We start from the raw sequence: 12,257 nt of genomic DNA on the forward strand, positions 1-12,257 counted from the left end.
TGGCTGACCTCGGCCCTCCTGGTGGGCTTTCTGGCACCTGCTGTCTTCTTGCTGGGGTGTCTGGACTGCAGCTGGCTGTGGGCATTCTCTCCTTTTACTGGATGAATCCCCGCCCCATGGAGGCTTCTCATTCCAGAGGCATCAGCCATCCCGGCCAGACAAGACCCACACTGGGGCCCTGCTGGACACATGCTCACAGCCTCTGCACCGCTCAGCTTCCGGGGAGACGTGGCTCCACTATTCCCTGCACCTGGGGCTCTGTGACCTGCGCAGGAGTGTGCCCTGGGAAAGGGGCCCAGGGACCCAAAAGGGGTGAGGAGAGAGGAGGGTACCCACAGTGTGCAGGGGTGTGAGGGGGAGAGCTGGATGCCGACATCAGCGTTCTGCCATTTGCTGGCTGGGTGACCATGGGCCGGGCATGTCTCCTCTCTGAGCATCCAGTGTTTCATCTGAGGAATGTGAGAAGCAACAGGTTCCAGCAGGTAGGGTAATTGTAAGGTTGAAGAGAACACAGGAAGAACACGTAACACAAACAAAAGCCACTGTCATCACAGAGGTGAGGTATTGGGACCCCTCTCCCCCCAACATTCCTCCTGGGTTTGTCAGCTGGTTGATTGTACCTCCCTCCCTCCCTCCCATGCATCCACCCAGCCCGTGGGTCACAAACTTTCTGTAAAAGGCCAGGTAGTAAATATTTCAGGCTTTGCAAACCATACAGTCTGCCATTGTGCCATGAAAGTCGTCACAGCTGTGTAAATGAATGGGTGTGGCCATTGTCCAAAAAAGTGTATTTATAAAGAATAGGTGGTGAGCCGCATCTGGCCCAGGAACCATAGTTGACCAGCCCTAGATCTATTCATCCATTCACTCAGAAAACATGTTTGTGTTTTACTTATGCCAAGTTAACGCAGACACACAGGCCATGCCAAGGAGACCAGTTTCCCCTTTAAGTACAATGGAAAGCATAGCGCTCTGAGCAGGGCATAAGGTCTGGCTTGCATTTTTTTTAAAGGGCATTCTGGCTGCCACGTGGAGGAAGGGCGGGCTGTGGGCTGGGGCAGGAATAGAGGCTGGGACACCACGTCGGCTATGGTGACAGTCCTGGTGGCCTGGACTAGGGCATGGTGGGGGGAAGAAGCTGTGTGCCTGTGCCTCCCTGGCCGCTGACACGCCACTCTCTTGTTCCAGGTCCTTTTGGTCTGTGGGGAACACACTAGGGGTCAAGATGGGCGCCTGCTGTATTCCCACTGCCAACTGGACCGCACTCCAGACCACTGCCTGCACCTGAATCTGACCCTTTGAAACCGCAGGCCCTGTGAGACCTACTTCTCCCAGGAGCTGGAGGTGGGTGACTGGGTCTGGGCTGCCTGCCCCATGGTAAGGTGACCTGACCTTCAGTTTTGCTCTCCTCAGTGGGTCCACCACCACCTCGGCAGCCCTGCCATCTAGTGGCCCTTATTAGAATTGCAGGCCGGTACCCCAGTGAGGTGGCACCTTTTGGGCCTGGCGGACCAGGGCTCTAATGGTGGGATTTCTGGTACCTGCTCTCCTCTTGTGGGGCTCTCCTGGCTGCAGCCCTGAGACCAAGCAGCTCCTCCCCTGCCCTAGCATTGAGCCCTTCCTATAACCGAGAGGCAGCAGCTGGACTGCCTGGGTTTGAATTCCAGCCTAGCCTCTTCCTAGCTGGCCTTCTCCTTCCCCTCAGTATGAGGTACAGACAGGGAGCTGATGCTCACTGTTGGGCAGCTTCTGTGGGACCCTCTGTCGCCGCCGTTCTGCAGCCACGGGACGTGAGGCTCAGTCAGGCACAGCGCATGCTCCTTCCAGAAACTGCTCAGTGGTGGTGACGCTGCCCCTGCTGCGTGTAGGGAACAAGCCCCTGGATGTGGCCCAGGTGAGCAGCCACCAGGTGGAGAAGCTGCTGCGACTCCGGGAGCTGTCCGGGACCATCGAGCTCCAACTCCGCCTGCTGGAGGGCTGTTCTGACGGTGAGTCCTGCGAGAACCTGCTGAGGGTGCCGAGTTTCCTAGTTAAACGCTATAATTTCTCAGGGGGCTCTGGGGTACAATAGCAGAACGATTTCTTGTGAGGAAATGAGCTCTCTGTCCATGGAGGTAATCATGGACAGCCCTCTGGTACCTCCTCTGGGATATCACCCAGTGAATTAGAAGTCCCTGAAAATACAATAACAGAAGTGTCTGAGGTCCCATGTTTAGCCACGGGGGAGAAGAAATGCTCTTCAGGTCCCTTTCAGATCAGAGCCCTTCACACATCTCTTAGAACATTTATCCCATTCACCTTCATACTTGGACAGTGAGGAGGTGAGAGAACAATTCTGAGAGTTGAAATCATCCAAAAAAGACCTAGCTGTGAGAAAAAAACAAACAAAAAACCTGGTTGTGACTTCCAGCCGTGTGACTGTAGGCAAGTTCCTATGCATCTCCCAGACTCAGTTTTCAATCTGTAAAATGGGGGAATAACAGTATTTACCATCTCCTATGATGTATCTATTATATGTATAATTCATGATTGAAGTCCTAACCTCCAGGACCTCAGGATGTGACTGTATTTGGAGACAGGGCCTTTATAGAGTCATTAGGTTCCACAAGGTCACTTAGGTGGGCCCTAATCCAATCTGACTCATGTCCTGAGCAGAAGAGGACACAGTAGACACTGTGGATGCACACACAGAGGAAAGATCACGGGAAGTCGCCATGAGAAATGGCCGTCTGCAAGCCAAGGCGGAGGCCTCCGGAGAAACCGACCCTCTGGCACCTGGATCTTAGACTCCAGGCTTCAAAACTGTGGAAAAATAAATATCTGTTGTTTAAGCCACACCAGGTATATTTTGTTATGACAGCCCCAGGAGAAGAATTCACTTTCTCCAATGGTTGTGATGGGAATTCAGGGGTCAAAGTACATAAAGCACCTAGCAGGGTGAAGGCACTCAGTGGCCCCAGCATGTGCCGGTTTGCCTCCGCCCTGCAGTCTGTAGTGGTCTCAGTGCTTCCATAAGCTTCCGGAACTCCTTGAGAGCTTCTTGTTTCCGTCTTTGTACCCAGGCACAGTCAGGGCTCAGTACATGTTTGCTGACCTGAGCTGCAGATGCACCGTGCAGTGTGGTTACTTCCTAAAGCACAGGCGCTCCGGCCCTGTCCCTGTTATCAGCCCTCCTGAGTCCCACCCCAATGTCATTTGGATTTTCTCCCCACATCATGGAACCTCAGCCTTGAACAGGGTGAACTGTTCAAGGCTGGCAGCGCTCTGCCTCCAGCCCGATGCTGGCGGACCTGGGGGACCCCGGGCGGGGGCGGCGCCAAATGCAGCCGCCAGCACAGGACACAGTCTGGGCTTTACCTAGATGAGCCCTTCACCCCGTGGTTAGAGCTTCCGCCTTGCGTCCTCCCCTTCCCCACTCACCTGGAAAGCCGCAGCCTCCTTACACCCCAAGCACCCCCACCTCACCCCCCGCCCCGCCGGCTGCCTTCCTGGCCACGCCGCCCCCCGCCTGCCCACTAGTGACCAGTGCAGGCTGCCTTTGTCCTGCACCCAGCACGCCTTCCGCATCCCCACTCCAGGGAGGCTGCGCCTCGCTCCCGCGGGTCCCGCCTTTGGCTCCCGCTGCTCTGGCTGCGGATGGAAGGTCACTGCTCCAGCACAGGCCACACGCCCCTCACCCCGGTCACAGCGTCTATGGTGGACTGTCCTCTCCCCCAGGGCCCATTTCTTTTCTCTCCTTCAGGACCCGGTGAGGGCCGTCTGCAGTTTCTCTCTTCCCACCAGGTGCCCACACATCACAAAACAGTCCCCCGACTCACTGGGAACCGCCATGCAAATGCCAAGGACCGAGTCCCCGTGTCCCGCTGTCTCAGCAGCGTCTCGCGGTTGTCCACACTGTTTTCTCCCGTCTTTCGGACAACACGCTCGCCTGGTTTTCTTCCTGCAATGGCAGACACTCCCTCCCACTCTAACTGCTCCCATTTCATCAGCCTGATTTAAATGTTGGGACTCTTTTTCTATGGTCACTCACTCCCCGTGATAATTGCATCCAATCTCAGTGGCGTTCAATTATGTTAATGACTCAACTAAACCTCCAGCCCGGATGCTCCCCTAATCTCCAAACACAGGTATCCAACTGCCTGACTTGAAATCTACAGTGCAGACCCAAGAGGCATCTCAAAATAAACGTCCAGACCCGAGCTGGTGATACTCTGCCGAAACCTGCTCCCTGACAACTGGTTCCGAGCTCAAGAACTGGCACCTCCTTAGATCAGGCCAGAAATTTGGTGTCTTTCTTGCTTCCTCTAGTTGAAATCCTATGAGCTTTACCTCCAAAGGGTAACCAGGACGTAAGCGGCCCCCCGGCTGCCTCCCACGCCACACCACTGTCGCGTTCGCTATACAGTAGGACTGTCCCCTCACTGGCCTCGGCTTCTGCTCGTCTCGCTTCTGTTTCTTCTCAATGCAGCAGCTACAGTGCTCTTGTTAAGACAGAAGTCAGAGCTATCACTTCTCTGCACAAAACCCTCCAATAGTTTTCCTTCTCAGAGTGGAAACAGAGTCCTTTGACCGACCTCCGAGCCCAACCTGAGGCGGCTCCTGTGGTCTCTCTCTGCCTGGGCATCAGGATATGCCCACCTCAGGGGCTTTACACTTGCTACTGACCGTTGTAGGGGAGAAAGTTTTCCTCTACCTTCTAGGTTCTTCTGGCTAGCCTAAGAATTAAATGGACACGAAACAAAAATGACTGAGGCAAGCAGCTTTTATACATTAAGACGCAGAAACAGTAAATGTGTGAGGATTCGACAGGATAAAGAAACTCAGGTCCGGGGGCTTCAATAGTAAGGACTTAAGTAGAGTGTGGGCTTGGGTAGTGAATTGGTAACAGGTAACCAGGTTGTAAATCTGGCGTCTCGTCCTGAGTCCCCTCTGCCTGGCGATAATCCTCTCCTTCCTCCTGGTGTGGGAAGGGGCCCGTTCCTGCCTTCAGAGGCACGGGAGGGTCAGAGCGCCTTTTAGGCACTGGCTGCTTTTAAAGTAAATTATTAAAAGTAAGCAATATGCCACGTGGGTTGGCCTGCCTGAAATGTCCTTCCTCGGAAACCTAAGTGGTTGTCTCCTTCGCTTTCTTCTTTCTTCACAAAATCGAGTCTCCGATTCAGTGAAGCCCTCACTGACCATCTCATCCAAGACGTCAAACGTAACGTACTTTCTCTGCATCCCACTGTCTTCCTGGCTTTATTTCTCGTGAGGACAGGGGATTTTGTCTCTTTGTCTCCTAGAACAGTGTCTGGGACACAGTGGAAGCGCAACAGCTCCTTGTGTTTGAATGAACAAATTAATGCATTTCTCTCTTCTCTTACACTTAAAAAAGCTGGGGCTTCCAGCCCACATAGGAGCTGCCTGGGAGTATTTCCAGGGTTGTAAACTGCTCATGTCATAATTACTTAAAAAAAAAAAAGAAACTCTACTGTAGCTAAAGGACAAGCTTTCAGCATCAGTGCCAAAAATTGGAACTTCTTTAGGTTTAAAGGAGCAGAAAACTGAATTTCCGATCAGAAGTGGTAAGGAACAAACAGGCCTCCCCGCATGACAAGTGGTGCAGTGAGCAGGGTCTCCCTCACGACACATGGCATAGTCGGCAGGGTATGGTGCCAGCCAAAGCTCTCCAAAGGACGGTGGAGCAGTTTGTGTGTATGAACACTCAGTCTCTGGAAGACCAGGAGGAGCAGCTGCCGGAGAGCTGGACCCCCGTGGAGGGGTGGGAGGATGTGGACGGTTCCCCAACCAGCACAGGCCGGAGAAAGCAAAGGTCGTTGCGACCCTGTGGGCCGGGAAGTTCCTGCTCAGGCAGCCCAGAAGCGGGACTTGTCCCAGGAGGAAAGGCTTGCTGAGTCCTCCATGGGAGATGAGGGTGAGGTCAAGGTCGTCCCTCACCCCCAGGACAGCCCTGGTGAATGACCGTGGACTATGGGGAATTGCCTTCCATCCCTAATTTGATGGATCACTTGACTCTTTGCTTGGGAACGTACCAAGTGATCATTTCTCAGTGATCTTATTTTATCATTAGATTCATAACAGTAAAGGATATAAAGACAACAGAGGTCGCACATTTAAATACGCGCCCTATGCACTCATTTTCTGCTTGTTCTTTCATGATAAAAGTTAAAAAAAAAGGACCCAAGTATCCGGGCAGGCCTGTGGCTCAGTGGTCGGAGCTCCGGCTCCTGATGCCGAGGCTGCCGGTTCGATTCCCACAGGGCCAGTGAGCTGCGCGAGCTGCCGGGGAGCTGTGAGCTACCGTGTGCTGCCACGAGTGGCCCAGCAGCCAGTGTGTGTCGCTGCGTGTGCAGCTGAGCGGCTGCTGAGCGCGGGTAGCGCCAGCCATGAGTGGCCGGCAACCCGTGCGGCCGCAGCCTTCATTGTGCTACTGTGTGTTTCCGGGGCTGCCGTGAGCTGCCCTGAGTGGCCGGCGGCCGGCCCAGCAGCCGTCTTGTGCGGTGCTGGGCGGCTGCTGCGCTACCCTGGGCGGCCACTGGGCGGCGGCAGCGTGGGCAGCGCTGTGAGAGCAAATGGCCGGCTGGGCCCATCATGGGAGCTTGTCCTACAACAACTAGACTGAAACAACGGGAGGCAGGAAAAGGGCTTTCTCACTTTTGGGAGGCAGGAAAAGGGCTTTCTCACTTTTGGGAGCAAGTTCGAAAACGAGCAAGTTTGAAAGCCGAGGGAGGCAGAAAGGGGGGAAAAAAGAATTACTTTCTCATTTTGGGAGCAAGTTAGAAATGGCGGAGGAAGATGGAACTTTTGGAATTGGAATTACTTTCTCATTTTGGGAGCAAGTTCAAAATTGAGACTACCTTATGAGACTTAGAAATTTTTCTGTTTTTGAGAACAATCACAAAAGTGGATTAGAACATCCTTGGGCAGTGAAAATAAAAAAAACAACTTCAGCAGACCTGGATTTGCTATAAGGAATGGTTCCTTTAAAAATGAAACAAAAAGTATCTTGAGAGGAAATTTTAATACTTTTAAGTACATTTATTTATTTTTCAGAGGCTTTCTGCATAATGATATATTTGATCATAAAGCCAACTGTTCTGGTCAAATGTTATGACAAAGCATTTGAAGTCAGTAAGAGTTGTCATAAATGATTGAATTCAATCCCTTATCATACAAACAGATTGGTTTATAAGAGGATTTTTATTCAGATTGTTTAAACAATGCATACAATACAAGAATTAGAACATACAACCTGTTTAGATAATTTAAATCAGGTCCACATTACAGCTACATCAGAAAACATTGATTAGGATGAAAAACCATTAACTTTTATTTAAAACAAGAACAAATGGGCCAGACATTCATCTTCCGAAACAAATGTTACTAAATGCAAAACTCCTTGCTTTTCCAGTTTTTAATTTTTTGGGGAAAAAGTACTCGATATAAAGAAATATAACATTGAATATAACATTGAAATGCTTAAAACTCAAAGAAAAGTGAAAATAAGGAAAAAACATAGGAGAAAATTTCAGACTTCTCAAAACACTTTGAAGTCAAGTTCAATTTATATTAAGAAAACTCAACATTTATTGAATGTTTCCTAAGGGGCAGAAAATGTGTACAGGACAAGAGAAAGGATGCATTTCTCATCATCAATATAATTCTGTCTTCCAGCAGCTTACTATTGGGAAAGAGGTTCAGTGAGAGTATACTAACAACAACAAAAATAGATTAGCGAATGAAGAGAGAAAATCCCAGAGGGTTTAAAGATCACACCTGGAAGGATCTGGAAAGCATCCTGAACGTAGGTATTAAATCAAAAACTGAAGGGTCTGAGATTTTGGCTTACTTGCAAGTTAACATGTGAGCCTGTCTGAATGATATATATGTATACAATTGACTCTCGACCAATGTGGGGAGTGGGGGTGCCGATCCCCTGTGCAGCCAAAAATCCATGTATAACTGTTGACTCCCCTAGAAGTTTACCACTTATAGCCTCCTGTTAACTAGTAGCTTTACTGATAGCATAAACAGTCAATTAACACATATTTTATTTGTTACATGTATTATACACTGTATTACAATATAAAGTAAGCTGGAGAAAATAAAATGCTGGACGGCTGGTTTGCTCAGTGGTTAGAGTGCGGTGCTCCTAACACCAAGTTCTCCAGTTTGATTCCCACGTGGGCCAGTGAGCTGTGCCCTCCACAACTAGATTGAAAAAAAACCAAAAACACGAAACAATGATTTGACATCCTGGAAAAACACTCTGTTCCCCAATATGCCCCCTCCAAAAAAGAAAATGTTAAGAAAATCATAAGGAAGAGAAAATTCATTTATGTACAGTATATATTTATTGATACTACAGGTCTACATCACCTGTTTAGAGGAGGAATTGTCTGCCAATACCTACATCAATATTGTCTTATATGACACAAAACACTATGTTATAACTATTACAAACACTAGACATGAAAAATAAAAATAATTGTGAAAAACAAATTCATATTTATTTACAAGTATAGCAATTCATGAACCGATAACAAAAAAGCAGCAATATGATTGCTTAATGATTGCCTAGTGTAATTGATGCAATTGCTTCATGGTAGTAAGGAAATCTCCAAAAAAAATTTCCAATATATTTACTGAAAAAGAAATCTGCATATAGGTGGACGTGCACAGTTCAAACCTGTGTTGTTTAAGGGTCAATTGTACTGAAAAAACATGGGAACCCTGTGTCAGAGACAAAGACCAGTTATAACTCTGAAAAAAGCAGTAGCCAGAGCAGTATCTGACATTGTTTTTTAAAGCCTGGATCTCTGCACAGAGACACGGTGAGAGACTGATGGTACCTGCACATGAAGTGGGGTGCATCACAGAAGAACTCAGGAATTAGGCAATGCTGGTCTTACCTAGACCTGCTGGTGACTTATCTGTTCTCCCCACAAATGAGAAAAAGATGCCTTATGTTTATGCTGGAAGGAAAACAAATCTTCCTTAGGGAGGAGAAGGGGACATTACTTTCCTGGAATGGTTCCTGGAAAAAAATACATAAATAAAATAAACAAAGCTCTCTACTATTTAATATAGTGGTCAGTAAAAGAAATTTCCCCCCACTTTTCATAAAGGTTTGCCATGATGGGTGAGAACAGTATTTAAGAGGAAGTTAGAGAAGACAATCACACTCTCTGTGACAAATTTAGTCCATTGGGTGACATTTATGGGTATGATGCTCAAAATGTGCCCGGTAAAATTTTATGATTTTTCCCGAGAGCCTCTGCCTCCATGTTACTACTATGTTCTAAAGAGTTAGTTTGTTAGAGATATGGAGTCATAAAGCAGCACGAAATTGTCAGAAAACTGCATGGTGACCTCGAACAATTATGTTTAGTGGAAAAAATATTCAAGGTGAGAAGAATAAGAACACAAGACTGAAGTGTCAAGGGTGTGGAGATTTCCTTACTAAAGAATAGAATTTTAAACCTGGTGATTTCTCTGGTTTCTTACAATTCTAACCATCCATGCTTACCTTTCCCAGGTAAATTCATTGTATTTGCCTACATTGAAAATTGTGACAACTTAGTTCACTTAGGTGTGGCTTGTCAGATCTTAATAAACAATCTCACACTTATCAATGTTTTGACATTATCAAAAATATATAAAGTCATTAGTGACTTTGCACTTAGGAAGTTTGTCACAATATTTTTGGCAATGGAAGACCAAGTGAAGGTTGAACATAATCATTTTCTCTCATTAAAATACTGTCCCAAAGAATCCTGCATGTTAGAAGTTTATCAACAAGTTGCAGCTCAAAAGTTATCTTCTCCTCTGTAAAATAGTTTCAGCGATTTCAGTCATATTTGAACTCAGTTTTCTGTGTTATCAGTACAATTATAGTGGATGCTGTAGACTAGCATCATACCCAACAAAAATATATTTTATTCTGTGTGCTGTGTTTCCATATCTATTTTTGCTACTGTGGAAGCTCCTTGAGCACATGTCTAATTTGGTTGGAGATTCCCTCTCTCTCATACAGCTTCTCATACAGGTAAATTTATATAGAAGTAAAATAATTACATAACTTATACAGTATAGAATAATATCGTGTTTCCCCAAAAATAAGACCTCACCGGAAAACTGCAAACTGAGGACTCAGCAGCACCGGGATTAGGCAATTCTCTTGCCTCCTATAATGTACTTTCTCTGAATTGGTTCTTTCGAGACAATTATTTGAGGCCTTCAGATTGTTCCCGCAGGCGAGCGGAGAAAGTCAATCGGCACATCTCCATATTCAGACGCATCTTAGGGTTCCTTTCATCCTGAACTTGGACTCAACCACAGGATGGGAAAGGCAGGCGAAAGGAAAGTTGTTCCTTACACCAGAGCGAGGGTCCAACGATGCCAATCTTCTCTGTAAAAATCATGCGTCAGGCCCTTCTGTGCTTTTTCCTATTTTATCCTCCTAAGTCCTAGACTTCACCTCTGAGAGGGACACTATTATTTCCATTTCTTGATTGAGGATCATTGAGGTGAAATAAAATTTCCCAGGGAATGGAGCAAGTCTCCAGCTCTTTCCATCTTTCACTCATGTCTCCTTTCTTTGAACTTTCAGAATATAAACTGCCTCTTTCCTCGTTTCGCACTTACTAAGTGGTAGCCTTACCTTTTATTTAATTGCTCTGGAGAGGCAGCAGAGTTTAGAGGTTAAAAGGATAAGCTTTTGAATCAGACAGATGTGGTTTGAACCCTGGTTCCTTTTTTTGTTAAATATTTAGTTATTTTTATTTTGTTTATCGACAATGCAAAAAACCTTTTTACTCTGATCTACAATACTCATATGTACAGTATTTATTGATTTTTAAATTTTTTCAATTACAGTGGACAACAATGTTATATTAGTTTCAGGTGTACAATGTAGTGATTCGACACTTATACTTGTTACCTTATGAAGTGAGCACCTCAATAACGCTAGTGCCCATCTGGAAACATGCATAGTGATTAGAATATTATTGACTATACCCCCTATGCGCCATCCCTTATTAGCCATGTAACCTATTAGCTGTTAACCTCTCTGAGCCTGTTTCCTTTTCTGTAAAATGGGGATGGAAAGAGTACTTAACTCCTGGAATTCTTTTGGGGGAGAATAGTGTATTTAAAGTAGTTAGAACAGTTCTCACATGTTGTGTTGCAAATGCTGAACATGCTTAGCTGACCTTGTTTATGTTGCTATTGTTCATTTGTGTGGGCCTGGATATGACAAATGCCAAGAGGAAAGCCAGGCATCCGGGTTTGTTATAAAGTTGGCAAATTCTAGCTGTGTGGCTTTGAGTAAGACACTCAAATGCTCTGAGTTTCAGCTTTTATTTAAATTCTGTTCAGTGGGGATATTGAGCTTGGTTCTGCTTGCTTGACAGACTTGTGGGGGCTGAGATGGCACTAAGGACCTTGGACAGCACCCAGCAGCGTGGAGATGTTTAATTCAAGTACATATGTTGAATGAATGATGAATAAGGTAATGTTACATAAAAAAAAAATCCCAAAGAGCTTTATAGGTATAAAGGACTACTAGGTCAATAGTTACCATGCGGAAAGAAGGAAGCTTAGAGGAAATCACCAGGATGAAAGAAAATGAAGGAAGGGGGTGAGAAGAGAGTCCTGTCTCCTTGTGGGCCATGATGCTGGTGGTGAAGAGCAGGGGTCTGGAATTACACAGCTGGTGTGAAGCCCCACTTAGCCATTTTCCAACTGTGTCCTTGGATACATTACGTAAGCTTTCTGGGTCTTGGTGTCCTCACCTCTAAAAGTGCACCGATATTACCTCTATCACAGGGCTGGTGAGAGGATTAGGAAGACAAGCGTTTAGCGCACAGCCTGGTACCCAGAAGCTACTTAGTGACACTGCTGTTATCATCACTCCCATGGTTACCGAGCACTGTGCTGGGGGGGGGGGGTGCTTAGCTTTGGTTTCTAATGGCACCTCCTTGCTCTTGGTGGTCTCGCTCAATTCTTCCATCGCTCGCCTCCAAGCCTCAGACTTCTCTTGATTTCTTAGCTGCTGTCTCCACTTGAATTGATAAATGAAACCAGGCAAGCGAAACCTTTAATAATTTCAATGTCTTCGTGTCTATGTTAAAGTTGTGTATTTCTTCTGTAATCATGATTTTTTTGTCTTCTTCATGTTTAAATGCAGTCCTGCTTTGGCATCTTTTTTTTCCTTTTTTTTTTTCACTTTCATCAGAAGTTGATTCAAATCATTG

The 12,257-nt window shown here is 46.6% G+C and overlaps 2 long non-coding RNA genes across 21 annotated transcripts in view; one reads left to right on the top strand and one right to left on the bottom strand.

Moving 5' to 3' along the window:
- The window catches only part of LOC109439392 (uncharacterized), a 40,910-nt gene extending 38,073 nt beyond the window's left edge, over positions 1-2,837 (top strand). For 16 of the 19 annotated variants that reach the window (XR_012493122.1, XR_012493117.1, XR_012493127.1 and 13 more), the window contains 4 exons: positions 137-312; positions 1,189-1,344; positions 1,869-1,988; positions 2,656-2,837. This is a non-coding gene — a long non-coding RNA (uncharacterized LOC109439392). Of the gene's footprint in view, positions 1-136; positions 313-1,188; positions 1,345-1,705; positions 1,989-2,655 lie in introns of all 19 variants that reach the window. The other 3 variants (XR_012493128.1, XR_012493129.1, XR_012493126.1) reach the window with 3 other exon arrangements.
- Positions 2,838-7,340: 4,503 nt separating this feature from the next.
- The window catches only part of LOC109435894 (uncharacterized), a 41,151-nt gene continuing 36,234 nt past the window's right edge, over positions 7,341-12,257 (bottom strand). For both annotated transcript variants that reach the window (XR_012493152.1, XR_012493151.1), the window contains exons 4-5: positions 8,913-9,037; positions 7,341-8,211 (exon numbers count right to left, since the gene is read on the bottom strand). This is a non-coding gene — a long non-coding RNA (uncharacterized LOC109435894). The remainder of the gene's footprint in view (positions 8,212-8,912; positions 9,038-12,257) is intronic.

The sequence above is a fragment of the Rhinolophus sinicus genome, linkage group LG18 (genome assembly GCF_036562045.2).
Source record: "Rhinolophus sinicus isolate RSC01 linkage group LG18, ASM3656204v1, whole genome shotgun sequence".
Taxonomy (NCBI): domain Eukaryota; kingdom Metazoa; phylum Chordata; class Mammalia; order Chiroptera; family Rhinolophidae; genus Rhinolophus; species Rhinolophus sinicus.